The sequence below is a fragment of the Mustela lutreola genome, chromosome 10 (assembly GCF_030435805.1).
Source record: "Mustela lutreola isolate mMusLut2 chromosome 10, mMusLut2.pri, whole genome shotgun sequence".
Classification (NCBI taxonomy): domain Eukaryota; kingdom Metazoa; phylum Chordata; class Mammalia; order Carnivora; family Mustelidae; genus Mustela; species Mustela lutreola.
Genome location: NC_081299.1, coordinates 18,146,596 through 18,167,081, shown reverse-complemented (window position 1 = coordinate 18,167,081; position 20,486 = coordinate 18,146,596). Strand labels below are relative to the sequence as shown.

The 20,486-nt window shown below is 52.4% G+C and overlaps 1 pseudogene; it reads left to right on the top strand.

Moving 5' to 3' along the window:
* Positions 1 to 244: 244 nt before the first annotated feature.
* On the top strand, positions 245 to 1,024 carry LOC131809578 (transcription factor BTF3-like; annotated as a pseudogene).
* Positions 1,025 to 20,486: the final 19,462 nt, after the last annotated feature.

Sequence of the window (20,486 nt, the reverse complement as noted above, 5' to 3'; positions counted from 1 at the left end):
TTGGCCTTCATCCCAAAAGCCACAAGGCCAGAAAGGAAACCAGTGAGATCCTACCTGGTGATAGCCCTCCAAATCCTAAAGACAAGAGATTAGGTAGAGGGTCAGAGTGGACCCCTGCCAATCTCCAGTTCCTTAAACTGCATAGGCCTGTGCACAGTGCATCAGAAATAGCTCTTCCCGTAGCTGCCATCTTGCATCCCCGTGTGTGTGCACCTAATCTCAGCTGGTGCGCCCGAGACCCCCCTGAGCACCAATCCTAGTCCCCTGCGCGGTCCCATTTCCGCTCCAGCAAGATGAAAGAAACTATCATGAACCAGGAGAAACTCGCCAAACTGCAAGCACAAGTGTGCATTGGTGGGAAAGGAACTGCTCACCGAAAGAAGAAGGTGGTTCATAGAACAGCTATAGCAGATGATAAAAAAAACTTCAGTTCTCCTTAAAGAAGTTAGGGGTAAACAATATCTCTGGTATTGAAGAAGTGAATATGTTCACAAACCAAGGAACAGTGATCCACTTTAACAACCCCAAAGTTCAGGCATCGCTGGCAGCGAACCCTTTCATCATTACAGGCCATGCTGAGACAAAGCAGCTGACAGAAATGCTACCCAGTATCTTAAACCAACGTGGTGCAGTCTGACTAGTTGAAGAAGACTGGCTGAAGCTCTGCCCAAACAATCTGTGGATGGAAAATCACCACTTGCTACCGGAGAAGAGGAGGATGATGAAGTTCCAGATCTTGTGGAGAATTTTGATGACGCTTCCAAGAATGAAGCAAACTGAATTGAGTCAACTTCTGAAGAAGATAAAACTTGAAGAAGTTACTGGGAGCTGCTATTTTATATTATGACTGCTTTTTAAAATTTTGTTCATGGATCTGATAAAATCTAGATCTCTAATATTTTTAAGCCCAAGCCCCTTGGACACTGCAGCTCTTTTCAGTTTTTGCTTATACACAATTCATTCTTTGCAGCTAATTAAGCTGAAGAAGCCTGGGAATAAAGTTTGAAACGAGATTAGTAAAGTTCTTTGCCTAGGGGAAAAAAAAAAAAAGAAAAGAAATAGTTCTTCCCCATTCACTTACCCATTCTCCATTCACTCACAGACACAGCATTTAGATAGCATTCTAAGACTATAGATAGCAATTAAATTCTAAAAATAATTTAATTCTTTTTAAAATTTAATTTAATTTAATAACTTCTTTTTCTGGTTCAAAATATGTACTCTATAGTGAAAAGCCCTTGATGCTGGGATATAAGCCTGGGAAAGGCTTTTACAGAATGATGGCCGGCCCTGTGGAAGTCTCTTCATCTCTCTGCATCCAGTACTTGTGCTCTGTGGGGTGAGTAGATACCACAGGGATTAGGGATTCAGCTCCCTTCCTGAGGCTGTCCTTCAGTGAAGAACGGTAGCTAGAGGATGTAGCTAGGAGCATAAGGAACAACTCCTAAACCTGTTCTAGGAGCTGTCCTAAGACTCTTGAGGTCCTTGAAAAGTAGTGAGTTCCTCATTCCTGGAGGTATGTAACCTGTCAAGGTACATACATATATATATATATATATATATATAAGTAGGACTCCCATGCAAATACAGATTGAACAAATGTAAAAATTTGTTTAACTCATGAGTAGGAGCAGCAGTAAGATGGCAATGCTCTTTCAAAGGATACTAGGGGAACCATTAAAGAATACTAGAGAAAGAATGTTAGAATAAAATGGCCTGGTTAGATACAAAACTGGTTAATGTCCTAAAGGGCCAACAATCCATAACCTTTGGGGGTTCTCTGTTAGACAGAAATCTGTAAGTTAACATATAACTTTTTTTTTTTTAAGATTTTATTTATTCATTTGACAGAGATCACAAGTAGGCAGAGAGGCAGGCAGAGAGAGAGAGAGGAGGAAGCAGGCTCCCCGCTGAGCAGAGAGCCCGATGCGGGGCTCGATGCCAGGACCCTGAGATCATGACCTGAGCCAAAGGCAGAGGCTTTAACCCACTGAGCCACCCAGGCGCCCCAACATATAACTTTTAAAGTCACACCTTCTAACAGCATACACTAAGCCAAAGGTACATCCCTCCAGATAATTAAGCACCCAAGGCAGGCCTGTTAAATGGAGCCCTGATGTGACAATGAAGAGACCTGCCGCCTACTCCTTGCCTATTTCCAAGTGTTAGATGATTTTTCTTAACAAAGCGAGGCAAATGGCTGCTGTGAATCAGCAGGGAGCTCTGTCGACAGAGGGCTGGTCTGGTACATTACCTTATGAATCTTGGAACACTGAAAAAATAAAAGAAAATCAAAAAACGAGAAAAAAAAAAGACGACTATCCCCGAATTGAATGGCTTAAAACAATAAACACTTATTATGTTGTAATTTCTCTGGGTCAGGACTTGGGAGGCATTTCGGTGCCTCCTTCCGGCCCCCACTCTTCGATGGGGTTGCAGTCAGACACCCTCCCCGGGGCTCAGTCCCATCCGTGGCAGCAGCCAGGGCACCACGAAGGTGAAACCAGCTCAAGGAGCTTCCATCAAAATCTGGTCCCTGCCTGGCCAGGCGTGGGGGACGGAGAGACCACCTTCTCCTCCCCTCTTGCCTCCCAGACCAGTCCTCACTGGAAGAGGAGATGAGCAACCAGGAGGGAGAGCAGTGACCTCCGGGTACCCCATGCCCAGAGGATGCCCAGGATCCGATCTGGGAGGGCGACTCCAGGAGGAAACCAGGGGGCAAATCCAGCTGGCAGGGAGTCTGCCAGTTTCGGGGGTAATTATTTTGCAAAGCTTTACAAAGTTTCGGAAAATCTTGTTTCTCCCTCCACTGAAACCATTGTTTTTCAAGGGAAATTGAATTAGAAGTTGGTGGCTGGAGGACCCAGAGAGGGAAGAGTAAGCCACATGTTTTTCTAACTAACTGGGTGTCTGTGTTGTGCCAACAAAACCAGGAGCTCTTCACACTCCGTGTTTAGGACCACCAGGGCTGCGGCCAGGGATGAGAGAGAGCCCTTAGCAGCTCTGGGGAGAGGGGCAAGATTGGAGGGTGCCCCCTAAATCAGCCCCTTTCATCTGGACTGGAAGGATGGTGGGATGTAGCAGAAAGGTGGAGTCAAGCCCTTGGTGCTGGGATGCAAGCTTTTTGCAGAAAGGCCTCGTTGAACTTCTCCATCTCTCCGCAGCCAGGATTAGTGCCCGGAGTGGTGAGCTGATCAGAAGGCAAAATGAGACAGAAGCTCTTCTGTCTTCTGTCTCCTGCTGTCTTCATTGCAGTTAGATCACCAACATCACCTTTTTGAGAAATGGCCAATCAGCACCAGCCTCCTGGCCATCTCCATGTGGTGGTAGAGACTGGCTGGGGGGCTGTGGAGCTGAGGCTGAGCTCAGTGGGAGAGGGTGCGGGGAGCGACTAGTGATGCCTGTTATCGATGCTGGGCGCCACGTGTGCCGTCTATTTGCTAGCCCTAATCAAGGTCAGTTCCCTCTACCCGAGCAGAAGGAAACTGAGCCCTGAAGAATTAGAGGGGCATTAGACTTTCCAAAGGTGACTCTTCCCACTTCACATGCTTATTGACAGGTCCTCCTTGGAAACCCTTCAAGCCTAAAAAAAAAAAAGTCCAAAATCTTCCCCGGTCACTCAAGAACCAGCCTGACCTGGTTCCGAGCACACTTTCCAAACTTCATTTCCCTCCCGAGGACTGTTCCGACTGGGCAGGACGGCTCACACCCCTCCCTCGCCCCTCTCCAGGTCTTTGTCTGTGCTGCGCCTGTGCCTGGGATGCCCTTCCCTTGCCTCCCTGGTCAGCTTCCTCTCCCACCCCTTCTAGCCCAACCCGCACAGCCCGTCCTCTCTGTTTTCCCTCCTGGTCCTGGCCAAACTGTACACCGTAACAATATTCCCATGGGTTCTCTCCCCTGCTGAACAGGGAGTTCCTGGGACTAACCGAGTCGGCTCTGTTTTCATCCTCTCCCCCTTTCTAGCACAGAGCCAGGCATCTGGACCCTCAGCAAATACTCCCTGAGTGGATTACAGGAATGTCTGCGCTCGCAGAGAAAGCAGTGTCCTCCTCACGCGGGACCGCTGGACTCCTTGTGCAGTGCTCTCCTCAGAGCCCCAGGCGTCCTTCTCAAAGTCTGGCTCTCCCACCTCAGCTCTCTCCTGGCTTTACCGTGGCCAGCTAGCCTTCCTTTCATTCTCTCATCCCCTAAGAGGCATCAGGAGGACCCGATTTAGGGCTGGCCTGATTGGGACCTGGGGGCAGCCAAAACCAGAGAAAACCATGTCAAAAACCTATTATCTCCCCAGCCCTTTGGCTCAGGACATTCATCTCTCCACACATTTCTCTCTCCTTCCAGTGGGGTGGAGATGGGGACCTGAGGACACTCTGATGCTCCTTTACCCTGAGGATGAATGAGTCCAGTGTAGAGGAAAAACCCCTGCACTGGGAGTCTGTCACAGGGTCTGACTGCATGACCTTGGGCAAGTCTGATACCCTCCCTGGGCCTCACCTGCACGGGAAAGAAAAGGACCCCTCCAGTTCTAGCAGACGCAGCTCATGCCTGCCTCCCGGGAGAGGAGGAAGCCTAGGACTGTGTTCTGGGAGTGGAGAAGGAGCTCCACCACTCTGTGCCCTGAGAGCCTGGTCTCTTGGCCCCATACTCGAGCTCCCTCCTCTGGGGTCACGTGTCTCGGGCTGCCAAGGAGACTGTTTCTCATAAACCCAACCATCACAAAGCCTTCCTGGGCCAAAGTGATTTGTGAGCTGGAAACCAGAAGAAGGCTCCATCTTTTCTGTGCATTTGGCAAACAAATACCTTTGAGGGGGGCCAGCTTTGATTAAAGACATTTACCTTGTTAAAAATATTTATATGCGCACAAATACCCGCATGAGTATTTAGACTCATTACATTGTAAAAAAAAAAAAAAAAAAGAAAGAAAAAAATTCCTTGAAGGAAAGAGAAAGAGAGGCGGGGAAGAGGGGGAAAATGGCGAGAGGAGAACTGAGTGCTAATGATTTGGGCGGGGCCACAAACAGCACAGCTGCTTGCAGACATCCTGAGTGGGCTTCCAAACCCTCCACCTCCCACTCTTCTCCGTCTTCCCTAGCTGCAGGAAGCAGATTCCTGCCTCTCAGCCTTTGCTCCTGCACTCTCCCTGCGTGGAGCGCCCTCTCTGTCTGCTCAGTCTTACGGTGCGTTGGGAGGCATGACAGATGATGGAGTCGGGCTCTGGGCTCGGAAAGGCGTGGGTTCCAGTCCTTCCTCTGCCTCCTTCCTTCGAGTTAACTCACCTCTCGGAGCGTCAATCCCGTATCTGAAAATAGAGAACGTAGGAATGTCATCCATTGGCTTTAAATAGGTGTAAAAATATTTTAACATGCATAGAAGGGTGTGTGCCTAAGTTTAAATAACGAGAAGGTCCATAAGCGCTCCAGCATGCCTTTGCTGACAACCCAGCCCTCCAAGCTCTGCCTCCTTTGTCACTTGGCAAGACTGACCCTCCGTACTATACTGGGAGACAATTGCCATGGGGGCAAGGGCGGGTCTCCCAGCCACTGGACACACAGTGCCTGGTCAGTGTCTGTGGGTGAATGAATGAATGAATGAATGAGTATGCAGCATGGCCGCTCTGGGTGTGGAGGTGGTTCATTGCAAGAAACATTGGCTGAGCACCTATAGTGCTGGGAGCTGGCAGCTTCATCTGTGTCCCCTCCTTCAAATTAGGCTGTCACCCCCCCCCCCCACTTCCCTGATGCCTCTGGTACACATTCCCACACTGCCCACCAGGCATGGCATGCAGTAGGCACTCGGCAAACGCTCGTCACTGGGGAGGCTGTGACCGGGACGCTGCAGCCGCCCATCAATGTCCAGCCTCTGGGCAGGCCTGCTGATCCCAGTCACTCAGACTGTTTGATTTTTGAATCACGTGGACGTTGTCCACTAATTGTCCAGTTGTTCCTACTGCTTAACAAATTACTCTAAAATGCAACAGCTTTAAACAACCATTTGATTTTTGTTGGCAATGTTGTCAGGAATTCAGAAGGGGCTTGGCAGGGTGCTTATTCTTGGGTGCCTTGTAGGCAGGTACAGTCAGATGCTGGCTGGGGCCGCATTCATCTGAAGGCTTGATGGGGCCGGATGTCCAAGCTGACTCACCCCCCTGGCCAGCAGCTAGGAGCTCGGTGGGGCTGGCGGTGGAGTACTGACACACGGCTCTCCAGCTTGGTGGCCTCAGGGTAGTCTGAGGTCTCACGTGAAAGCTGGCTTCTCGAGCACAGGTGTCTCAAGAGAACCAAGCAGACGCCCCGTGGCCTTTGATGACCTAACATGAAAGTCACATCCTGTCACTTGCATCTCACTCTAATGTTAGAAGCAGACACGCTCCCCCCTCCCCCAGCCCCAGATTCAAGGAGAGGGTTGTAATATACCTCTGGATGGTATGAATATCAGAGAATTCTAATGATTTTCTCTTTTTAAAGATTTAAGGAAACCTGATTATCTCTGCACTAAATAGAAAACCAATATCAAGTAACTACGAAAGTCAATGCAAGGAAAGCAAAAATTGTCATGGAACAAATTTATCAGCTTAAATCGACACAAACGTATTACCTCCCTGCTCCCATAGGTCAGAAGTCCAGGCACGGGGTCACTGATTCCAGCCTGTTGGAAGAGCTGAAACCTCCCTGGGACTGAGGCTCCTCTTGCAAACTCACTGGTGGTAGCAGAATTCAGCCCATGGTAGCCATGTGGCAGCATCTGTGTTCTTGCTAGCTGTCAGCCCGGGACCGCTCTTACCTCCCAGCACTCCGAGCTGCCCACCACTCCTTCCTATGTGGCTGCCCACAGGCAGTTCACAGAGTGGTTGTTTGGTATTTTCCAGGCTCCCAGGAACACACTTTTTGACACTTAGCCTTCTTGTAAAGCTTCCTCTGATTAGTCCAGGCCCACCCAGAATAAACACCCCTTGATTAAGTCACATTCACCAGGTTCTGTGCACAGTCAAGAGAACCGGCATGTACACAGGTTGGGGGCGGAGAACCTGGGGCCATTTTAGAATGCCTCCTACCACAACAGTTACAAAGCCCCAGCTAGAGATCCTCCTGTGTCAAAGCCCCTGGCTCTGAGACTCTACGTCTGGGCAGGATGCCAGCAAGGAAAAGAGGGGTGTGTCTAAAACCCCTTAACCCCTAACTGAGGCTTCTGCCCTGTTGGTAACCAAAGCATGAGAGAACAGGAGGCACGCTCCATGGTCGCTCTGTGAGTCAAGGCCCCTTAAAGGCCCCTCAAACCACCTCACAGACCAGCTTCTGGGAAGCATGAGACCAGACAAGCTGGGCTTTCCAGCTGTCACATTCCGGGACCTTGACCATCTGTCTCAGCTCTATCCTCTCTGCTCATGTGAACTTAGGCTGGTCCCAGTGAGCCTAGGGTTTGGGAATGGGCTCTGCAAATCCTGAAAGGCTGTGCTAATATATTGGGGTCATTATGATGAGGTCTAGACTCCAGAACTCATCTAGCTGCGCCCAGCAGTGGGACAGACAGAGCCCTGCAGCCCTGCAGCCCTCATAACATTAGGCAGCTTTCAGGCCTTCTGTAGCTGGACGTGTCTCCCAAGGCACCAGGCTTGTCCTCTCAGAGGTCTGAGAAGCAGTGGGTCCTGGGGTCCTCCCCCAGGAATAACCCCCTTGTTGCCTCCCCACAACTATGTTAGAGATGGTACATGGCCCAGCATTTGCTCATTCCATGGTTATTTCCTCTGCTTTAGGGAGAAAATCTCCAGCGAATCAAATCTGTGGTTCCACAGGTAAGATTTCTAAGGATGAGGCGGAGTTTAGTGAAGTAAAAAGAATTCATACATATAAATTATATATTAAATGAGGAATATTATGTGTGATATGAATTTAGAGTAAGAAAAGTCATGAGGTTGTTACTGGAATGACTGAAATTTGGGGAAAAAAAAAAAAAAAAGGCATCTTTGGGAGGACAGTTCACCACAGAGTGGCCTGCCGCCCGATTGTGGGGTGCGGCTCGGTTTCTTCCTGAGTCATCAGGCCCAAAGTCAAGGAGTTTAAGACGGGTCCCTGCCTCACCCCCACCCCCCAACCTCCACCTGCCAAGTTCAGGGTGCTCTTCTTTAACAATGGGCAGAGGCAGAGAAGCAGCAAGCATCTCTTTGTCAATCTGATTGCCTGGCTGGAGTGGGCAGGACAGTGGACCTGCTGTACTTGGTGGAGCTGACCAGGGTGTCCTCTGTAGCCATCCCAACCGGGGCCAAAGGGCAACCTGGCCAGAGCTGGTGGGGCCCAACTTCCTGCTTTAAAAGACCTGAGGGGACCTGGAGGCTCCTGGGTCTGACTTCCAGTGGCTGGGGAGGGGACCAGAGGGAAAGCTTGTGGCGAGGGCAAAGGGGGCCAGGTTGGGGCGGCGGGAAGACATGTCCACCAGGCACCAGGCAGGGAACACCTAGGCAGGAAACATGGGCAACCAGCAAGCCTTCACCTCAGGGACAGAAAAACCAGCATCGGCAAAGAGTAAATAAATCCACCCTGCCCGGCCTGCGCCAGCTGGCAATGGGGGATTGGGGGTGCTGGTGCTCGGGGGAACCAAAGCAGATGGGAGGGGGGTTCTGGGGTGGCCTCTCCAAGAAGCCAGAGCATTAACCCACTTACACAGCAGAGAAGCATCCAGGCCCAGCCCATCCAGAGGCCCAAGCTGTCACCTCTGCCCTCAGGGGTCAAAGTGCATTGGTACACCTAGAAAAAGCATCCTTCGTGTGAACGTAATTGACCAAGATGCACTCACAGCCGCGTACCGCGCTGAAACCAGCTCTTCACTCCGTGCATTGTGAACCTCATGCCAGCTTCCCGACTTCAATCCTGACATTCAAGGCTGCAAAGGTCAGGGCTGAGCCTCTGCAGGGAGCCCTGACCTGCCACCAGCATGTTAGGGGGAGGGGCTGGCTGGCGTAGAGATCCAGGTCTCTAGGAGCTGAGGACAGCAGCACCTGCCACCTGGTGAGGGTTCAGGGAGTTTAACCAGTTTGCTCTCGGCTCCTCTGTGCCAGGCCCTGGGCTGGGCATCGGGGCACAGACACCTGACACAGCTCCCGTGCTCCGAGAGCTCTCAGTCAAGCTGGGGCATGGGCAGCAGGGAGTCAGATAACTCCAGAACAGTGAGTTCAGCTACCCGGGAAGAAGAAAGACCCTTAACCCTCCTAATACCTGAGAGCTGACAGGAACACCACATAGGACAGACGGGGTGGAAGGAAGCCCCGGGAGTCAGAAGCCTCCAAAGACAGACCAGTCAAAGACAGCTTCCCAAAGGAGCTCCCTCTGGGAGTCTTGGGAGGAGGGCCAGGCATAAAGGAGGGAACATTCAAAGCGGATACGTCAGGAGGGCAGAGTCTGGGAAGCACTGCGCAGCGAGCATGGTACCCATGTGGTTGATGGCGGGCCTAGCCTGACCTGGCACCGTGCAGTGCCCCCGACCTGCAGAATCTCACACAAGCTTTACGACATTGCGGTGGGGGCAGCTCACGATGGGCCCATTCTCAAGAGGAGGCTAGCGTGCCCAGTCGCCCTGGATTCCTGGGACTGTCCCGGTTTTAGCACAGGAAGTCCCATGTCCCAGGAAACCCCTTCAGTCTGGAAAAACTGGGATGGCTGGTCATCATAGAACAGAAGTGCTCAACCTCAGCACCACGGACATTTGGGACCAGCTCATCGTGGTTGTGAAGGGCTGTCCTGCACTCTGTGCCATGTTTAGAAGCATATCTGCCCACGGGGTGCCTGTGGCATCCCTCCTTGCGACAACCAGAAGTGTGTCTAGGTATTTCCAAATGTCCCCTGATGAGCAAATTGTCCAGCCTCAGAACAATCCCCCTAGAGGAAACTGAGGCTGCATGGCCCCATCCAAGTCCGCAGAGATGTAAACAGCAAGGCTAGGGTCATTTGAATCATAAATACACGGACTTTCCACTGAGCCATGTGGCTGCTTCTGGCATGTGCATTGGGAGATCGGGACAGAGCTGTGACTCTGCCTCTGATGTGCTATGTGTCAAAGGCAAGGCACCCCTCCACTCTGGGCCCCCATTTCCTCATCTCTGAAGTGCAGGCTTCAATCTGACAATCTATGAGGCCCCTGGGGTTTAGAGGCTCTGCCTTCCCAGGGACCTGGGAAGAGGCAGCTTGGCTGGCATGGGTGGGAAGGTGGGAGACTGCACAAGATCAGAGACAGGGAAGGGGGTGCCTGGGTGAGGGCGAGTGCCAGGCCCTGATGTCTGGGCTGAGCCACTGTGGTACCTCTGGACACGTGGCATAGCACGTCTGGGCCCAGGAGGGCTCTGAGCTGTTTACAGTGGGTTCCTTCAGAAAGAGCAGAGGGGTCTGAGCAGTGGGAGCAAGAAGACAGGGGCTGGCAGGGTTCCCGCAGCTGTCTTCATAGCCATCATCATCATTCCTTTCTTTGACTCCTACCTGCTAGCTCTTTGCACTTGGTGAGTGCTCAAGAAATCGTGTTTGGAATGAATAATGAATGAATTAACGAATGAACGAATGTCCAGCCCAGCTCTCACCACAGCTGTGCAGAAACTGAAGTCCCTGGGACCGCCCAGCTCTCTCAAGCCTGTTGATTAACCATCACCCCCACTATGCTCCTGCCTCCCCCATGGTCTCATCCTCCCCACCGTCGGCCCTGGCACATGGGGGCCCCTGCAGAGTTTGCTCCCTTTCATGGGATCATTCTCTCCTTTTCTGGCAGAGAACACAGGGTGTCTATGCTGGGGGATGCCTGATGAGGAGGGGCTCAGAACCCCCATGCTCCCCACCTCTCCCGCCCCCCACCTTGTGGTTTGCTTGCAGAGGAAGCAGCAGCTGGGCCCAAACACGAGGCTTAGAGATGTGCTTACTGGGGCCGTGTGGAAAGTTACAGCCACCACCACTGAGGTCTTTGAAGACCAAACTGTTTGTGTTCCCCACAGCTATTTGTGGCCAAGGCGCCCACCACCCCCTACACGCCCTGGCTCAGAGCTGGAGACTGAGCAGAACTCAGAGCACTGTGGCTATCCCCCAGCCAGCCCTGAACCCATGCCAGACCCAGCCAGCCCGGAACTCAGCCCACCAAGCCAGCTTATCCTAAGCCAGACAAGCCAACCAACCCAACCTGTCTACGCTAGCCCAATTTTACAAACCCAAGTGACCCATCCCATCCCACTAGCTCTACCCAACTAACCCTGCCCACGCCAACCCAAACCAATCACCCAACCAACTAACCCAACCCAAGTAATGAGCTCAGCCCATCTAACAAAGCCTAATTCAACCAACCAGACCAACTCAAGAAGCCCTACCCTACCCACCTGATTCAGCCCACTTAGGCAAACTCAACTGATTCATTCCAAGTCATCCAACCCAACTTGCTATGAACTGAACATTTGCATGCCCTCTGAATTTATATGTTGAAGCCTAAATCATCAATATGTTGGTATGTGGAGGAGGGGGCTCTGGGACATAATTAGGTCCTAAGGGTGGAACTCTTATGATGGTGTTAGTGCCCTTATAAAGGGATGAAGAGGGGTGCCTAGGTGGCTCAGTCAGTTGAACATTAGCCTTCAGCTCAGGTCATGATACTGGGGTCCTGGGATCAAGTCCTGTGTCAGGCTTCCTGATTGGCGGGGAACCTGCTTCTCCCTCTCCCTCTGCCTGTAGCTCCCCTGCTTGTGTGCTCACTTTCTTTCTCTCTCGGTCAAATAAATAAATAAAAATCTTTTTAAAAAATAAATCAAAATAAATAAAGGAAAGAAGAGAGCAGAACTTTCTCTCTCTACCCTGTGAGGATATAACAAGTGGATGGCCTTCTGTAAATGAGGAAGAGGGTCTCCATCAAGAACCTCACTGTGCCGGCACCTTGATCTTAGACTTCCAGCCTCCAGCACTGTGAGAAATAAATGTTTGTTTTTTAAGCATCCTGTCTATGGTGTTCTCTTATAGCCTAAGACACAATTCAGAAGCCTAACACAACTAACCTAACTGAAGCCAATTAACCAGCCAGATCCATCTAAAGCAGCCCAAATCAACCCAACTCACCCAACCCAGATGAATAAACCCAGCTAGATAAAGCCAGCCCAATATCCTAGCTTAAGTATCACAATCCAACTCCCTTTACCCAGCTCCAGCCCATCCAACTCTCCCAATCCAAGGAATCCAACTTGATTCAACTCAACAAATGATTTTCCCTAAGTAGTCCAACCCAAGTAATGAGCTCAGCCCATCTAACCAAGCCTAATTCAACCAACCGAACCAACTCAAGAAGCCCTACCCTACCCACCTGATCCAGCCCACTTAGCCAAACTCAACTGACCCATTCCAAGTCATCCAACCCAACTTGCTATGAACTGAACATTTGCAACTAAGCCAACTCTATGAACTGGCCCAATCCAATTAATTCAGTTTAACTACTCCAACTGAGGCCAGATAACCCAGCTGAACCCAACATGGGGGGCGGGCCCATCTGACTCAAATCCACCTGGTTTAGGATAAAGGCTCTGATTCCAGCTCATTTCCATTTAACCCAACCCCCTTCTAAACATACTACTCGTGCTCTTGATGGAAGGGCAGACCAGCTCAGGGAAGCAGGTGCTTTCTTTGCCTACTGAGCAAGGCCCTGAGGAGTGTCATGAAGAAGACCTAGGCCCTTCCCTCAGGGAGCACACGGTCTCTTGGAGTTTGGGAGGAGTTGGCGGACCCCCTACCATGGAATGATCCCCCCACTGTGGGGGCCTCCTCGAATCTGACCCAGGATTGCAGCATGGAGGAGGCTGCAGTCAGGGCTGTGGGAGCTCTGATCACCAGAAACTATGGCTGACGTGCGCTGGGTGGGGGTCCTGAAGAAGCAGGGTTAGACAGAAGGGAAAAGGAGAGAAGGCATCATGGGCAGATGGAAGGACCAGAGCAAAGGCCAAGAGGTGGGGAAGCCTGGGGCCCTGTTTGAGGAGGGAGAGCAGCCTGCTGTGACTGGGGAGCTCCACGTGGGGAGGGTGGGGATGGGAATGGAAGGGAGGGCTGGGAGCAGAGCACAGAGGGCCTCAAGTGTTGCCTGGAGGATTGGATCTCTATGTCTTGGGCAATAGGGAGCCAGGGAGGCTATTGAGCAGGGTAGGGTATGATCACACAGGTAATCATACCTGTGATTTGGAGGGCTCTTCTTCTTCTCCTCCTCCTCCTCCTCCTTCTCCTCCTTCTCCTTCTTTGTTGCCTTCTTCTTCTTCTTCTTCTTCTTCTTCTTCTTCTTCTTCTTCTTCTTCTTCTTCTTCTTCTTCTTCTTCTTCTTCTTCTTCTTCTTCCTCTTCTTCCTCTTCTTCTTCTTCTTCTTCTTCTTCGTCTTCGTCTTTGTCTTCTTCTTATTCTTCCTCAATTTTAAGTAGGCTCCAAGTCCATGGGGCTTGAACTCACAACCCCAAGATCAAGAGTCACATGTTCTACTGACTGAACCAGCCAGGTGCCCCTGAAGTTTCTTCTTAAAGAGTAGAGGGGAAGAAGGGAGGGAAAGGCTAGGCTGATTCAGGAGACCTGAGGTTGCTGCAGGTAGAATGGATGAAGGGGTCCCAAGAGGGGAACAGTAACGGAGAGGGAAGAGGGGGAGGAAGTTGGGGGAGGGAGGGAGGTAAGGAAATGTGGTGAAAACAGAGAGAGAGCATCCATGTGAGGATGTCAGCTTGGAAGGCTCTTAAAGCTGTCTCGGCTGAGCACACCCCTTTTGCAGATGGGGACGCTGAAGGCCAGAAACCAGAGTGTGTCCAGGGCTTGGGACCCAGCCCACACCATCAGCCCTGTGTGCCCTGCCCAGCAAATACTAGAGCCCAGTTCTAGGGGTGATCGTAAGGACCTTATCTGAAGGCCCAGCTCCTGAGGTCTCTTTTCTGGAAGTCAGTCTTATCCCCATAGAAATAGCTAATGACCCAGGGCCCATTCCCTAACCCAGTGCAGAGCCCCAGCCTTCTTAGGAGACCAGGGCAGGTCCCAGGGATGGGAGTTGGGTATCATGAGGCCTTTGGAAGGGGAGTTGCCAGGAGGGGGTAGGAATGTGTGGATAGGGGACAGTAACTGACACTCTGCGTGTGATACAGACCAGTTAGGCCACCACAAGGGCTATATCCACTCCATGAGCCCTCCCTGGGGAGTGCAACGTGCCCAGGTAGGAGGGAATATTGTTACCACCATCACTGAGAGCAAAGCAGACTGCCTTGACTGATCATTGTTCTGACCTCCTCCTTTGACCCCTGGGGAAACTGAGGCCCAGAGAGATACAGAGACTTGCCCAAGGCCATATGGCAGGTCAACGTCAGAGGGGGACTAGAACCAGATTGATGACCCTAGCCCAGAACTGTCAGAGCAGTGCCACCGGGCTACTCACCAGGGGGAAGAACAATGAGTAGAAGCACAGAGTTGCCAAAGCATGGGGGTTGGACCTGAGCCCAGAAGGTGCCCCTGGCCCCTGGCTCTTCCTCCCCACAGGCCAGGCCTCCCCAGCATGCTCTGCAGTCCTGCCGTACACCAGCTGATCCTCCCAGCAAAGTGTTTCTGAAACTCTAAGGGAACTATTCTTGGCTCTAAACTCTCCACCCGCACGTATCTGCTAGGCTGAGTCCCATTGATTTCAAATTTGTAGGAAAACAGCTGCTGTTGTGACCCATGCTGACAGCACTAGTCAATAAAAACAGCCCTGCCCCTCACCAGGCCAGACAGGCGTGCGTGGCTGGGGGCAGGGGATCCATACCAACCCAGAGCCTTTCCATCTCGCCTACCTCAGCCATCTGCCTCCCTCCCACCGTTAGGGAAGGGAGACCAGGAGATACACAGCCTACTGTTTTGAAAAGTGAGTCCCTAGAGGAGTGGCCAGGCTTTGGGGGTGAAAGGAATGGACAGTGTGAGAAGGGATCACTGCGGAGGTGTGCTAAGGGTCTAACTGTTCCCAGAAGGTGGGAAGAGCACAGAACATCTTTGAAAACAGCTCATTGATAGAGGAAAACCGAGTCTCAGAGAGGAGCCAAAGGCCATCGGGCTATCTGCCCATCTGCCCAGGGCCACATGTCAGTGAGGTCGGAAATGGGACTCCCAGATCAGGGACACAGCACATTCTGCCTCCTTAAAATCAGAGCCAACCAGAAAACCGTAAAGAGGGCCATGAGCTCCCAGCCTCACTCCATGAGGACAGAGACACTCTACCCTCTGGCTCCATAGAGATGGTAGAGCTAGTAGTCTAAGGGCATGGCCAGCAAATCAGATGCTTGGGTTCACATCGTAGCTCGACCATGTATCAGCTGTGTGAACTTTGGGGGGCCTCAGTTTTCCTACCTGTAAAATGGGAATAAGAGTGTTTCTTTCAGATGCAAAGTGTTTAGAGTGGCCCTGGGTGGATAATGAGGACTCGGGAAATGTTAGCGAGTATAACAACTTCTCAACACTTGACACTTAACGTGACTGTTGAGTGAATAAATCAGACAACCTCCCCAAGCTCACAGAAGGGGTCAGTGGCAGAACCAGGACCAAAAGTCAGGCTTCTTGACTCCTTGTTTCCTCACATAAAAGGAGGAGAAATATGCTGAGAAGCGTCAAGGAATTCATGCACAAACTTGTTTGGAATAGCGACAAGCCCCCAACAGACATCAAGGCAGACCGCACGCTTGCTGTGATCCCTCTGCCTGGACTGGGCTCTCTGCCGCCCAGCGTGAGTCATATGCCCACCCCCAATCCAATCAGGGAGGTCCTGGGTGGCTAGGTCTGGGTCAGGGGCTGCTGAGGGCATGCCCAGGTCCACCTGAGCCCCAGGAACAGGACCCCCAGGTCACAATGTGGCACAGAGGCATCATCCTTCTGTCCACAGCATGTGGACTCTGAATCACCAGGAAGAGAAAGAATAATAACCATTTCCATGGTTTCCAAGTGCTGCTCGAGGGGTGCTTACACCCCTCCTATCAGGTGGGGACTGTTAGAACCCCAAGTCTCGGATGAGGATGCCAGCAGAGCACGGGGAGACTGAGAGCCTCTTAACGATGATGTCTGTGAGGACCCAGTATGGCGACTGTCCCCAGCAGGAGCTTCCTTGATTCTAACCAGGAAACGTCACAAATGTTCTCCTGTTTGATGCCCATTCGAGACATGTAAATTGGTAATGACAGCGGGCGCTGATTTAGCACCTACTATAGACCAGGCATTGTTTTAAGCCTTTTTACATATTAACTCATTGAATCCATGCAATACTCCTACTTACTAGGTCCTAGCACAAGCCCCACTTTATGGATTAGGAAACCGAGGCACGAATAGATTAAGTAATGTGCTTAAGGCCCCACAGCCAATTATTGGAAGCCAATAATTGGAAGCCAATTATTGGAAGAGAATATCAAGCCCTCATGGTTTTGCCATACAACAGGGGAGATGACACTCAGTATTTCTATAGAACACCTTCCTCCGCTTCTTCCTGCTGGGACAGAGAGCTGACAGTACCTCCCAGTCACCTGCTTGCCAGGGATTCCGCCAGGAGTGTTACTTACATTTAATCTCACTGGACAGACCCCAATGTCAGCCTCCTCATCCCCATTTTACAGACGAAGACACTGAGGCTCGGAGAGGCAGTCTGACTCGCACTGAGTCGCACCCACAGTGGGAAGAGTTGGAGCGGGGCCCGGACTGGTGGGGGACCCCCCCTCTCACTCTGTGGTGAGGACCTGGATGAATGGGGCGCAACCGCGGTGTGCGGTGGAATGTTCTGGGCCTGTCCCTGCTCTCTCCCAGCACATGTCCAGAAAACCTGTCCCCAGGAAGGGCGGAGGGGTCTGGGCGCCCCGTGGGCCGTCCCATCTGAGGCCTGATTCCAGCTGACCTTGGCATCGGCTCCTCCAGGTCCACAGCCTGACCCTTGTTTTGCTCAGAAACCCCACACATCATTTCACACAGGAAATTCAACCTGGCCTTCTCACGTCCTGTTCTCAAGAAGAGAGGAAAAAAACCTGTAAAGTCAGTCACTGTGTTGTTTTTTAAACAGACTTTGAAATGTTTCCTGAGAGGGAGGGAGAGCTCAAGAAAAGGAGAGAGAGAGAAGATAGAAGTGGGAGGGAAACCGTGTCAGGAGGACAAAGAATGAGAGAGAGAGAGAGAGGCAGGATAAGGGGCTTCTGGGAGGGATCCAACGTGGAAAGCTTCGGGAACGGCCCTGGGGAAAACCTGCGGCCAGCGGGGGTCCCCTGGCGTCCAGCTACCCCCCAACCTTGGGCCATGCCGGGGCAGATAGAGGAGACCTGCTGGGCGAGTGGACAGACAGTGGTGGCGGTGGCTGCGTGCTGCTTGTGGGAGGCCACCGTGACGTATCTGGGAATTTCGCGGGCCCGGTGCTGGCAGCTGGAAACTGGCCTCGGCGGGACAATTGACACCACGGAAACTGGCTGACCTGACAAATCAGGACTTCTTTCCTTTTCTTCTCTTTCCTTTCTTTTTTTCTTCCCTTTATCTCTTCTGAAGAGCCCGCTTACCACCCGCACACCACTGCCCAGGGATTCATTCCAGCCCTGTCTCTTAATAGCTGCATGGCCTTGGTCTTGTAGCGCTCTGCTCCTCAGTTTCCCCACTTGTGCTATCAGAAGGCGAATCCCCATCCCAGAGGGCTGTTGGGGAACCGAGCTCAGAGTCTGCCTGAAGTGCCCACACGTGGACACTACCACATGGCCCCTTCTTCCCTGGGACAGCTCTGAAGCCTGTCCCCTTGGTCCTCTTTACTTCCCCTTGCCGGCTGAGGTTTCCCTGGAAAAGAAAAAGGGATTTAAGCTTCACCCTCCGTTCAGTAGGAAAGCACTGATCCTCCTGCCGGGGACACTCCTATGTTTCTAAGGCCCTTGTCTTTTTTTTTTTTTTTTTAAAGATTTTATTTATTTATTTGTCACAGAGAGAAATCACAAGTAAGCAGAGAGGCAGGCGATGGGGTGGGGGGGTGGGAAGCAGGCTCCCTGCTGAGCGGGGCTCGATCCCAGGACCCTGAGATCATGACCTGAGCCGAAGGCAGAGCTTAACCGACTGAGCCACCCAGGGGGCCCCAGGCCCTTGTCCTTTGAACTCAGTGTGCAGTCCTTGAGTTCTCTGTGAGCACAGCATGGCAGGGATGGCATGGCACGGGATGGGGAGGCCAGAGGAAAAGATCGAGATGATTGAGATAGATTTCCTGGAGTCACAGGAACGCAAGATGAGGTGGCACGTCCAGAAATGACTGGCACTAAGAAACAAACGACATGTGGCCTTGAAACATGGAAATCAGGGGAGGCTCCCAGGGAAGGTCACATTGGAACTGGGTGGTCCTTCCTTCCCTCCTTCCCTCCCCCCTGCCCCTTCTTCTCTCCCTCCCTCCTTCACCCCTCCCTTTCATCATTTAATCATAATTTATTCATCCATCATTCACCATTCAGCCCAGGCTAGGTGTTGAGGACACAGAGAAATAGCATGCGTCCCCCCCCCTCCTGCCCCCCGCCAGCCTCCAGGGGCTCCCAGGCAAGTGGGGAAGACAAACCCACAGGCAGCCTCTTGCCGTGTGGTATGGTCCCCTTTACAGGCCGGTGGGATTGCGACCCTGGGGATGGTGAGGAGGACAGTCCAGGGAGCAGAGGCCGGGAGGCTGGACTAGTCAGAGTGTGTTCAAAGGTCCTGAGGAGGCTGAGGGGCCACAGGGGCACAGGAGCTGGAAAGGGAAGTCAGGCCCTCGAGCACCTGAGGCAGGACACCTCCTTGTCATCGCGCAGGAGTGGCTCCAGGGACCGGCAGGGTAAGGAGAGGAGGTGGGAGGAGGGACCTGGAGATCAGGCTGCCCCACACCAGATGGCCTTCTCTTCTGCAGAGCTAGGGAGCCGCCTCCCTCGGCAGTGGATGTGTCCGCATCTGTCCTCCTTTCCTCTGGAAACAACATCCGGGCTTTCTTGTGAGGCACGGCCTCCCCTCCGTGCTCCCTCTGGATGGTTCTGCCTCACCTCATCACGAGTCAGACCGGGTCACTCCTCTGCTCAAAATCCCCCTCCCTGGCAAGAGAAGGCCAGCTCCCCACAGCAAGCTTCAGGCCCTACAGGGTCTGGCCTGGGTTACTCTCCAGCTGCCCCTTTCCCACCCGCGGGCCCCAGTCACCAGCTCCAGTCACACTGGTCCTTGCGCGGCTCCTGGATCATGCCAGCCTGATCCCACCTCAGGGCCTTTGCTCGTGCTGTTCCTCGGCCTGAGAGGCAGTCAGAGCACAGCGCACACACTCGGTTCATTCAGGTTTCTGCTCGATGTCCTCTCATTAGGGAGGGCCTCCTGACCCCTGCCTGACTTTCCGTCCACTTATCCTACTTGCTGCTTGCTCTGTAATGCTCTCTGCTATCTGACATGTCCCACCTTCCCTTTCGCTTTGTGGTTTATTATTTCTCTCTGACGCCTCCACTGGAGTGCTGACTGGGGGGCCAGGGCCCTTCTGCTCAGCTGCACCCCCAGCGCCTGGCAGAGTCATTACACAAGGACCAGCGGGGAACCCTGGGGGAGGCGGTGAAAGACTCGGCACCCTTCCCACCTTCAGATCCCAGCCTAGCCACTCACTAGTGTGTCACCTTGGACACGTCACTTAACCTCCTGCACCCCATTTCCCTGGCCAGTGAAAAGGGATACAGTTGCCTCCGCCCTGCCGAGTTGCTGTAAAGACAGAATGAAATGAGACCGTACACGTGAAACCCTTGTAGGACACTTGACACGTGACGGTTGCTCGGTCCGGGTTTGCTGCAGTTATTACCAGCAGCTACTTGGAATAAGGCTCCAGCCTTGTCCTCCGGTGTGGGATCCAACAGCTCTGCACACGCTGGATATGTACATTGGGGGATTGACCCCTCTGAGCCCCCGGGTTCCTCGCCTGCCAGAGAAGGAAGCAGCATCCGCCTCACCAGGCTCTTATCAGGATAGAAGGTTAAGAGGGAACGTGGACAAGAAGCCCATGGCCTATGCTCAACACGTGGGAGGTACCCATCGTCAGCTGTGATGTCCGACCCAACAGGGAGTGCCCAAGCTTACAGACACCCGCAGTGGCTCGTTAGGGGCTCGCTCTGGGGTCTCAGCTGGCTGGAGCCATGGCCAGTCTTACACGTTCATTCAACAAACGCTCACTGAGTATCTGTATGGGCTGGACACTGTTCTGGGTGCTGGCGATGCAACAAAGAACAAGACATCTTATTACATGCATGTAATAAGATGAAGTGTCAGAGGGATACTTGTGCCGGGGCCGGACATGGGTCCAAAGTATTGCAGGAAGAGGCTGGTCTGACCTGTGGCATGCAGGGCAGGAGCCCAGGCCTTGGAGATGCACTGACTGGCTGACTGCTAAAATTGACACTGGGATTCTTAGCTGCATTACTAAAGGTAGCGCACCCAGAAGAAGGAGGTGAGAGTCTCCTTCTCCCCTATAAGGCTCATACACACCCTCCAACCCCTAGCAATAGGGAAGGTCTGGCTCATGAG